This window comes from Lathyrus oleraceus, chromosome 4 (genome assembly GCF_024323335.1).
Source record: "Lathyrus oleraceus cultivar Zhongwan6 chromosome 4, CAAS_Psat_ZW6_1.0, whole genome shotgun sequence".
In the NCBI taxonomy this organism is placed as follows: Eukaryota; Viridiplantae; Streptophyta; class Magnoliopsida; order Fabales; family Fabaceae; genus Lathyrus; species Lathyrus oleraceus.
In genome coordinates, this window is record NC_066582.1 from 378303607 (window position 1) to 378315788 (window position 12182).

The following is a 12182-nucleotide window of genomic DNA, read 5'->3' on the forward strand; positions in this document are numbered from 1 at the left end:
CGACATCGACTCTAATTTTATTGGCGTTAAATTTATCCATAGCTTAATGGTCATGAACTTACCGATACAACGTGCACACACGCACACACACGTGCACGCGCACCACTTGTTCCTTTTCCATGCCTGGAAAGTATTTGTTTTAGAACTCCCCCAAAGCCTATGTCTGAGGCATCGGTCTCAACAATAAGGTTGGCACTAGGATCAGGTATTCCTAAACAGGGTAATTTTTTAACTATTTTCTTTAATTGCAAAACACTTTGGGTTATTGAATCATCCGAAGGAGGAGGATTCTTCCTAAGTCTCTTGAATAATTGTATACAAATGGTTCTTAAGTTGGGTATGAAGTCAATCACATAATTTATACAACCTAAGAATCTTTGCAACTGGGTTTATCCTTTAGTTCATCTGGAAATTTATTAATAATAAATTCAAAAGATCTACTAATAGGGGTATACATACCTTGGGAAATATCAAAACCAAAAATCTTACTTTAGGTTGAAATATTTAAATTTTCTTTTCAGACAAGACTAACCCATTCTCTTTAATTATCTCATAAAATAGGTTCATATGTTGTATATGCTGATTTATAGAATCTGAAAATACTAATATGTCATCTAAATAGACTATGGTAAAGTGCGAGTAATCATTAAATATAGTATTCATAATATTTTGGAACTCGGAATGAGCATTTTTTAATCCTAAAGGCATGACATTCCATTCATAGTGACCAAAGGGCACCACAAACGCGATTTTATATTTATCCTCTTCCTTTAACTGTATTTGATAATATCCAGATTTAAGATCAAACTTTGAAAATATACTTTTATTATGTAATATTTTTATCAAATCCTTTTTATTAGGTATGGGATACCTAATCCATTGTAATGCTTTATTTAAGGGTTTGTAATTTATTACTAACCGAGGACTTCCTCTTTCTAGCTCAGAAGCATTGGTAACATAGAAAGCGGAGCAACTCCAAGGAGACTTGCTGGGCCTAATCAATCCCTTGTCTAGGAAATCTTTTATTTCTTTTTTACAATAGTCTAAATTTTGTTTATTCATTTGTATTGGTCTGGCTTTAGTGGGGATATTTACTTCCTTAAAGTCAGGTTCATAGGGTAATGAGATAGTATGCACTTTTCTTTTCCAGAAAGCATTAGGTTGTTTTGAGCAAATATCTTTAATGAATTTATTTTGTATACCTTTAATTTTTTCTTGAATACTTGGAGATTGCAGTTGATCTTCTATCTTTTTATAGTGTATTTCTTTATTAATGAAATTAATTTGTTTTCCTTTATTATTAATTTGATTAATAAATGATATAACCTTACTCTGGACAAAGTTAAGATCCCTAATTTTAGGTGGTTCTAAGAATTCACATTTAATTTCACGCCCTAAAGCATTAGTGGTTATATCTGCATTATTAACTGTGAAAGGGTAGAGTAAAGCTAGAAAAGGGGTTCCTAGAATAATGGACTCATGAATATTTCTTACTAAAAGAAAAGAGGTTTTATAACAAATATGATCTTTACAAATTTTAGCACTTGATAATTTGTAAGAAACTTGTAATCTTTTACCATTGGCTCCTCTTAAAGATTCTTTGGTTTTTTTTATAATATTGGATTGGGATCAACCCTTCTTGGATGCAATTTAAATCTGCTCCTGAATTAATCAAAGCAATCAATTCATAAGTTTTATCTTTAACAATGAAATTTATTTTACTATACCATTTATGCGATATTAACTTTTCTATTTTGTTAATATACCCATCTTCATTATTCAGAATAATAGTTTCCTTATTATTTTCGGTTAAGCTAGACGAGGATAAATTTTTATTGGATTGATTCTGAATAATCATGTTTCCTTGTAACTCTAAAAGTTTAATTTCTATCTCATCATCCCTGGTTTTTAGAATTCTAATTTCATTTTTTAAATTACTAATTTCTTCTGGTAAATCTTTAATATAAACAATTTTTCAACCGGTTTCTTAAATAAATCCACAACATTTTAAATTCTACTTTGTGAATATTCTTTTTGGAAATATCATTTTCATCTATAATATTTTTAATTTGTCTCATGAAAGTATTCTTACTTTCTGAATTTTCCATTTTGTCTAATATTCCTATCAAAGTATTAGCTTGATTATTTGTTAAAACATTAATTATTTTGTTGCAATTGGCACAATTACAGAAACCTAGGCCTAAACAGTCATCAGAATCATCATCCGATTTTTCAAAATTGTCAATTTGATGTATTTCTTCGTAAGAAGATTCTTCAGATGTTGACGACCATTCTTCCTCCGAGTTTAACAAGATGTTATTTAAAGTAGTTATTAAACTTTCTTTTAACTCTTCTGAAATGTCTAAGTTACTCAGTTGATTAATTTTTTCTTGAACCTTATATTTATTAGCATAATGGCCAAAACGACCACACTTATAGCATTTAACATCTTTATCATTGAGTTTAGATTTATTATTATTTTTTCTGTAAGGTTTCTTACCATAATTTTTCTTGTAAGGTTTTTTATAAAATTCTTGCTTGTCTTTGTAGAATTGCTTCTTATGAGAATGGAAGTTATTTCTTCCTTTACTAGCAAGTTTTTTATTCTTGGGGTTACTCGGAGCTCTCAAAGGAGTAGCTTCATATTGCTCGTAAAATGATCCCATTTCACGCCTATTACTAGCCTTTTCATTCTTGATCTTATTTTGTAATTTATAATCTGTACAAATTTTTGTATACCAGTTTCAATTACATAATTAGATAATTCTCCAATGGTTAATGACTGATAGGGGATCATTCCATTAAAGTTTTTCTTAATATTAATTTTTACCTTTTCTGCAAATAACCTAGGTAAACCACTAATAAATCTTTCTTTCCAATAATCTGCCGCACCATCTGACCTAAGGCATAGTTTAGATAAGAACATATCTCTATACCATCTATAATCAGACATGGTTGGACAATAAAGGTTTAGCAATTGGTCAACTGCTCTTTGTTGGAGTTTAAGGGGTTCTCCTACAAAGAACTTAGTAATAGCATATAAGAGGGTTGTAACACAAATATCTTCGTTAGATTCTGTTTTTACGGCTGAATCTATTTGGTATTTATCTTCTGAACTAAGGAGGTTGTCCCACTGTAATACCCCAAAATTTACCCTTCATTTTTTGAAGCATGGGATTATGTTTCACACTGCATTAGCATCATACTAGGTCATACTCATTGCATACTGCATTAGTGACATGGAAATCAGGGTTTGATTGGTCACTCCTTACCATAAGGAGCCCACACAAAGCAAGACTGAGAAATGAACTTAATTCTCCAAATATACAAGTCTCAAGGGGTTCCATATGTCTTATTATGGTCCTCAGTTCATCAGTGGAAGATTCAAAGCTCTCAGAGTGTGCATATGGATTTAATCGGAAATCAGGGTTTCGTGGTTATCTACAACAAGCAATGTTTGGTGGGAAGAAAAGGGGGCTCATCCATGTCATGATTGAAGAGGCATCTTGGTCTAAGAAGATCCATAATTATCTCAGAAATATCCATTGGCAGTCAATGCAATCAGTGCTTGAGCATTTTTGCCCTAAAGTAGGGTTTGATATAAAATCAATCTATTTCTGATTACTTGGGTGAAACTCATTTCCATCGCCCTCCATATGTCCACAAGGGTCTACATACAAAAAACTAGCCCTTTATTTGAGCCAGAGATGCTTCAATTGATCAATGGAATCGGGAATCAGACAGATTGGGAAAGGTCAACTGTGGGGCCAGAAAAATCAACTCCTGACATTTTGAAAGTGGAATCTCAAAATTCATGCCTAAGGGAGCCTACATGTGAAATTTGATCAAGGTTGGATCATGGATTCATCATTTAATCAAGAGTTGGAAAAGTTACTAAATTTGGAAATAGTTGACTTTCCATTTAAGGCAAGTTTTTATGGTTTTTGCACCAACTTTAAGCCTATATTCCGTCAAGATGCAAGCTCCATTTGAAAATTTCTCCAACATGAAAGTTATTCCTCTTATTCCAAGATTTCTAGAGATATAAAGTTTGTTTCATTTGGACTAAAATTGAGAAAAGTTATGCTTGGTCAAAGTGAGACATTATTTTAGAACACTTAGAAAAATTTCTAAGTCCAAAATTTGCAAACTTTGTCAAGACTTTATGGCCAGATTTCTTGCACTTCAAGGAATCTTTTGAAAATAGTTTCTTCATGACAATTGTACCTTGCTATGTCCTCTTTCACATCCTTTTGGAATCATCCCATTTGGATCATTGGTTTGAAAGATACACTCGTCTAAAGTTGGTATCATAGACTGAATGTGTAGGTGTTTAATTGGCTGCATTGTATGGTAAAACACTAGCTGGATTCTAATGTCTTGACTAATGTCATAACATGTTGTGAAGGCGTTTGTGTGACTGCATTGTAGGTTAGAATATCTAACTGTACTCTGATGTCTTGACTAATGTCATGACATACCTGAGTAACTTACTGCAGGATTAGCTAATACAGGGTTTATTGAATGTCAAATTGGATGTGGTGACATTCATCCCTGTCAACAGATACTGAGGAATAGAACAGTTGGTGTTCTGTTAGAGCTCAGTATTCATTTGCAGTCTGGTTATCAAGGAAATACCAAACCTGGCATAAGGCCTACTATATGAATGTCAAACTGGATGTTATGACATTCATCATGGACAACATATACTGAATAATAGACAGAGTGGTGTTCTGCTACACTTCAGTATGTTTCTCAGTCTGCCCTTCAAAAGGATAACAGAACTGACTTAAGGCTAAATGTGTAAATGTCAAATTGGATACTTTGACATGTATTGATGTAAGATGCTACTGTAGAATGGACAGTTTGGTCCTGTACAGTTCAGCAAAATTGTACAGTCTGCTTTCAAGAAAAACAGACTTAGCATATGGTCCTTGATGTCAAGCTGAATGTTGTGACATTCGTTCCTGACAGCATATGCTATATTGTAGGTTGTTTAGTTTTCTGTTTCAGCTTTTTCTCAGGCTATTCTTCAGGGATTCAACAACTGAGAGAAAATCCAGGAAATCAACAACCAAGCTACATTTAATGAACCTAACAAATAGCCTATTTGTTAGTAACCTAGATGTGGAATTTAGGGAAACTCGGGTGACCTTAAATTCAGGAAAATACAAGTGCAAAGGCCCAGGTACTGCAATATAAAAGGAAGTCGTTCCTTCATTCAGAACTGGGGATTTTGAGGCGTGAAGATTTAGTGTGTCCATCATACTTCACTGCTGTATTTTTGTGAGTCTTGTATTAGACATATCTTGTAAACCAAGCTGTTATCTCGTAGATGATTGCTTTGGTGTAGGGTGTTCATTGAGTTGTAAGTGTTGTGTCACTCTAAGCTTTTAAGCGTGAGTGTTGTGTATCTTGATTAAAGCTGTTAAGCACGATCAAGAGTTGTTTGAAGTGTGACTTCAAAATTGTCTTTAATATTGATTAAAGGTAGTAATCACTGAGGTGATTGAGGGGGAGTGAGTAGGAACTCTGATCTTAGTGTAAGATTGAAATTGCATTGGGTAGGGATTAAGTGAAGAGTTGTAAACGGGTGAGTTTAACTTTGAATTAATACTACTGATAGTGGATTTCCTCCCTGGCTTGGTAGCCCCCAGACGTAGGTCATGTTGGACTGAACTGGGTAAACAATTACTTGTGTTATTTACTGCACTTACTTTTAAGTTCTGCATAATTCTTGTCTGTGCAGAATTGGATGTCATAACAACCCGTGTGACATCGAAAGTCTGATAACTAGAATTTCAATTGGCATCAGAGCAGGCACCCTGCCTGTTAATTTCTGGGTGAGATCTAGGGAAGTTACTTTCTAGTACCATGGACAAGGATATAGGACACTCAAATAGACCACCCATGTTGGATGGCTCTAACTATGATGACTGGAACCTCGTATGATAGCCTTCTTAAGGTCTCTAGATAGCAAAGTCTGGAGAGCTGTCAACAAAGGATGGGAACATCCAACGAAGACAGGTGAAGATGGAGTCAGTGTGCAAATTCCTGAAGAAGAATGGGACAAGGAACAAGAGGCATTAGCCCTTGGAAATTCTAAGGCCTTGAATGCATTGTTCAATGGAATCAGTAAGAACATCTTCAGGCTGGTACACCACTGTGAGCTAGCTAAGGAAGTTTGGGATACCCTCAAGATAACTCATGAAGGTACTTCCAAGGTGAAGATGTCCAAACTTCAGATGCTGACCACCAAGTTTGAAAATCTGAGGATGAAAGAGGATGAGACTATTCATGACTTTCACATGAATATTCTTGAAATTGCAAACACCTCTGGTGGATTAGGTGAGAAAATGGCTGAAGAGAAACTTGTAAGAAAGATCCTCAGGTCCTTGCCTAAGAGATTCACTATGAAGGTCACAGCCATAGAGGAGGCTCAGGACATCTGCAATATGAAGGTGGATGAGCTCATTGGTTCTCTCCAAACCTTTGAAATGGGCTTGTGTGAGAATGCAGAAAAGAAAAACAAAAGCGTAGCTTTTGTATCTAATGCTGAAGAGGAGTCAGAAGCAGGATATACTGGAGGTGATGAAAGCATATCAGAAGCCTTAGCCATGCTTGGGAGACAGTTCAACAAGTTCGTGAAGAAGATTGATCAAAGAGGTAGACCTAATGTCAAGAACATCTCGTCTGACATCAAGAAAAGATCAACTTCTGAAGAAAAGTTCAACCAAGGCAAGGGAATCCAGTGTCATGGTTGTGAAGGGTATGGACACGTCAGAGCTGAATGCCCTACTTACCTCAAGATGCAAAAGAAGGGGCTAGCTATCACATGGTCTGAAGGAGATTCTGAAAGTGAATCTGAAGGAGAATCTGCTAAACATGTCACTGCACTAACCAGTGTTTGTGCCTCTGATGATGACTCAAGTGCAGATGAACTGACCTTTGATGAACTTGCTGCAGCGTATAAGAAGCTGTGTGCCACCAATGCAGAAGTGCATGTACAGGGAGAAAAGCAGAAGAAATTCATCAAGGAGCTGGAAGATGAGAGACAGAAGCATCTGACGGCCATAGAGGGTCTAAATGGTGAGATAACCCTGCTGACCTCCAAGCTGAATCAGATGACTAAATCCATCAGAATGATGAATAAAGGAACTGACACCTTGGAAGAGATCCTAAAGGTGGGACAGAAGTCTGGAACCACATCTGGTTTAGGCTTTGGGAAAAGATCCTCAGCTGAACGCAAACGCCCAAAGGCTAAAGTTAAGAAATACAAGCGGAGGTCACATCCAATGTCTCAACATCGGGGAGCCAGGATGAATAATCATCAGAAGAGGAAATTCCAGAGATGGAGATGTCACCACTGTGGAAGGCTTGGGCATATAAAAGCCTTCTGCTACAGGCTTCAGGGCTACCCGAACCAAGTCCCCCATGTCAGGCCTAAGCATAAGGCATATAGGCACCATGTCCCCAACAAGAAGAGACAATGGTATGCTAGGTTAGCTCACACAGCTCTAAGGGCTTCTACCAAATAAGACTGGTACTTTGACAGTGGATGCTCAAGACATATAACTGGGATGGAAAATCTATTGGTAGATATTCAACCTCACACTACCAGCTATGTGACCTTTGGTGATGGTGCTAAAGGAAAAATAAAAGGTGTGGGTAAACTGGACTGCTCTGGAGTTCCAAAACTGAATAATGTGTTGTTAGTAAGAGGACTAACTGCAAACCTCATCAGCATAAGCCAGCTGTGTGATCAAGGGTTCTATGTTCAGTTTACTAAGGAGCTATGTATTGTAACGAATGGTGACAATCAGGAAGTTATGAGAGGATCCAGGTCCAAAGATAACTGCTATCTGTGGGAACCTAAAGTCTCAAATTTCTCCACAATCTGCTCTCCAGCCAAGGAAGAACAGGAGGTGAAGCTATGGCATAGACGCCTTGGACATCTCCACTTACGGGGAATGAAGAAGATCATATCCAAGGAAGCAGTCAGAGGAATTCCAAAGCTACTTATTGATGAAGGAAGAGTCTGTGGAGAATTCCAGGTGGGCAAGCAAACCAAGATGTCACATCCGAAGCTGGGACATCCTACAACTTCCAGAGTTCTGGAACTGTTGCACATGGACTTAATGGGACCTATGCAGGTTGAAAGTCTGGGTGGAAAGAGATATGCATACGTGGTGGTTGATGATCATTCCAGATACACGTGGATAAGCTTTATCAGAGAGAAGTCAGATACATTTGATGTCTTCAAAGACCTGTGTATCAGACTCCAAAGGGAAAAGGACAGTTGTGTTGTCCGAATTAGGAGTGATCATGGTACGGAATTCAAAAATTCCAAGTTTGATGAGTTTTGCTCGTCTGAAGGAATAAGTCATGAGTTCTCCTCCCCTATAACTCCCCAGCAGAATGGAATAGTTGAAAGGAAAAATAGAACTATTCAAGAATCTGCCAGAGCTATGATTCATGCAAAGAAGCTCCCTATGCACTTTTGGGCTGAAGCTATGAATACTGCATGCTATGTTCACAACAGAGTCACCTTGAGAAAAGGAACCTCCTCCACTCTGTATGAAATATGGAAAGGCAGAAAACCCATTGTGAAGTACTTTTATATCTTTGGAAGTAAATGTTACATTCTCACAGATCGTGAACAGAGAAGGAAACTGGATCCCAAAAGTGATGAGGGTATATTTCTAGGATACTCCACTAACAGCAGAGCTTACAGAGTATTCAACTACAGGACCAATGTCCTGATGGAATCCATAAATGTTATTGTGGATGATAAAGAGGAAGGAATCGATGTCATAGAGGATGTTGAAACATTCCTTGACAGTTCAACAGACATTCCAGCCAAGTCTGAAGAAGTACAGGAACCTCCTCCTGAATGTGAAGTAGATGCAACCGCCAAAATGCCATCTATCAGAATTCAGAAAGAGCATCCTAAGGATCTCATCATAGGGGATCCCAATAGTGGTGTGACTACCAGGTCAAGGGGAATAAGCTCAAATTCCTGTTTTGTATCCAAGGTTGAACCAAAGAATGTGAAAGAAGCTCTGACTGACGAATACTAGATCAATGTCATGCAAGAGGAACTTGAATAATTTAAAAGGAATGAAGTATGGGAGCTAGTTCCAAGACCTGAAGGGACCAATATCATTGGTACCAAGTGGATCTACAAAAACAAGTCTGATGAGAAAGGAGTAATTACTAGGAATAAAGCAAGACTAGTAGCTCAAGGATATACTCAAGTTGAAGGGGTTGATTTTGATGAGACGTTTGCCCCTGTTGCCAGGCTTGAGTCCATCAGATTGTTGTTAGGTGTAACATGTATTCTGAAGTTTAAACTGTTCCAAATGGATGTGAAGAGTGCATTCTTGAATGGCTACTTGAATGAAGAAGTCTATGTGGAACAACCTAAAGGGTTCTGTGATCCTAACCAACCTAAGCACGTGTACAAGTTGAAGAAAGCCTTGTATGGGTTGAAGCAAGCTCCTAGAGCATGGTATGAGAGGTTGACTGAATTTCTAACCTCAAATGGATACAGAAAAGGTGGGATAGATAAAACCTTGTTTGTGAAAGATGAAGAAGGGAAAATCATGATTGCTCAAATCTATGTGGATGATATAGTCTTTGGTGGAATGTCAGAACAAATTGTAAAACATTTTGTTCACCAAATGCAATCTGAGTTTGAAATGAGTCTGGTTGGGGAGCTGACTTATTTTCTTGGAATGCAAGTCAACAAAATGGAGGACTCTATGTTTCTCTCTCAAAGCAAGTATGCCAAAAACATAGTCAAGAAGTTTGGTATGGATAATGCTAGGCACAAGAGAACTCCTGCTCCTACTCATCTAAAGTTAACCAAAGATGATGGAGGGGCTAGTGTTGATCAATGTCTGTATAGAAGCATGATAGGCAGTCTACTATACCTAACTGCAAGTAGACCTGACATCTCTTATGCAGTTGGAGTGTGTGCTAGATACCAAGCAGAGCCTAAAGTGAGCCACTTGAATCAAGTCAAAAGGATTCTCAAGTACATCAATGGGACTTGTGACTATGGGATGCTGTACTCACATGGGTCTGAGCCTGTCCTATCTGGGTACTGTGATGCTGACTGGGCTGGGAGTGCTGATGACAGAAAAAGCACATCAGGGGGTTGTTTCTTCTTGGGAGACAATCTCATATCTTGGTTCAGCAAGAAGCAGAATTGTGTATCCCTATCCACTGCTGAGGCTGAATACATAGCTGCTGGAAGCAGTTGTTCCCAACTGGTTTGGATGAAACAGATGCTCACTGAGTACAATGTCACTCAAAATGTCATGACATTGTTCTGTGACAATCTAAGTGCCATCAATATTTCCAAGAATCCCATCCAACACAGCAGGACCAAACATATTGACATTAGACATCATTTCATCAGAGATCTGGTGGAAGACAAGGTGATTACCTTGGTACATGTAGCCACGGAACTTCAACTGGCTGACATATTTACAAAGGCTCTGGATGCTACTCAGTTTGAAAACCTAAGGGGCAAACTGGGAATATGTTTCTCTGAGAACTTATAGCAACCAATGATGTTTGGAATGTATTGTTTAATATCTCTGCCTATTAAACAATTCGAACTATGCTCTGATTGGTCACCAGATCATAGCTATGCCACTTACAGCAAGTGTAGAAACAAGAGGATAAGGAGATATCCTAACGTGAGGCGATCTATGCACTTGCAGGAGTTCAAGGACGTTGTTCATGCAGGAGTGGTTCTGGATGTCAGAAACAAAGTCATGGCTTCTGATATGGCTGTACCTACTGTAAAGCAAAAGTGGGTGAGTACTTGATCAAAGCTGTGAAGCAAGATCAAGTGAGTGCTAACTTGGTTGAAACTGAGAGACAAACCAAGTCTGTAATTCTGTCATTTGTGTGTAAGTTTGTTCGTTTTCTGTGGTCTGTAATTTAAAGTGTTGCTTTGGCAACATTTTTGACAAAAAGGGGGAGTAAAGGTGATACCCCAGGACAACAGATTAGTGTGTTGAAACAGATATTCATGACAGATTTAACTTCCCTCCCCTGCAGCTGTTGTGTGATGAAGTTTTTATTTAGCTTCCATCTGTGTGAATGTGCTGTCACTCTGAGTGTATTAGCTAGGTCTATTACCTGCTAGATGTGTGATTTCCGCTGCTATGAACTCTGTTGTGGGATCAAAGTGTTTTAGCCAAAAATTTGCCAAAGGGGGAGTTTGTAGGTGTTTAATTGGCTGCATTGTATGGTAAAACACTAGCTGGATTCTAATGTCTTGACTAATGTCATAACATGTTGTGAAGGCGTTTGTGTGACTGCATTGTAGGTTAGAATATCTAACTGTACTCTGATGTCTTGACTAATGTCATGACATACCTGAGTAACTTACTGCAGGATTAGCTAATACAGGGTTTATTGAATGTCAAATTGGATGTGGTGACATTCATCCCTGTCAGCAGATACTGAGGAATAGAACAGTTGGTGTTCTGTTAGAGCTCAGTATTCGTTTGCAGTCTGGTTATCAAGGAAATACCAGACCTGGCATAAGGCCTACTATATGAATGTCAAACTAGATGTTATGACATTCATCATGGACAGCATATACTGAATAATAGACAGAGTGGTGTTCTGCTACACTTCAGTATGTTTCTCAGTCTGCCCTTCAAAAGGATAACAGAACTGACTTAAGGCTAAATGTGTAAATGTCAAATTGGATACTTTGACATGTATTGATGTAAGCTGCTACTGTAGAATGGACAGTTTGGTCCTGTACAGTTCAGCAAAAATGTACAGTCTGCTTTCAAGAAAAACAGACTTAGCATATGGTCCTTGATGTCAAGCTGAATGTTGTGACATTCATTCCTGACAGCATATGCTATATTGTAGGTTGTTTAGTTTTCTGTTTCAGCTTTTTCTCAGGCTATTCTTCAGGGATTCAACAGCTAAGAGAAAATCCAGGAAATCAACAACCAATCTACATTTAATGAACCTAATAAATAGCCTATTTATTAGTAACCTAGATGTGGAATTTAGGGAAACTCGGGTGACCTTAAATTCAGGAAAATACAAGTGCAAAGGCCCAGGTACTGCAATATAAAAGGAAGTCGTTCCTTCATTCAGAACTGGGGATTTTGAGGCGTGAAGATTTAGTGTGTCCATCA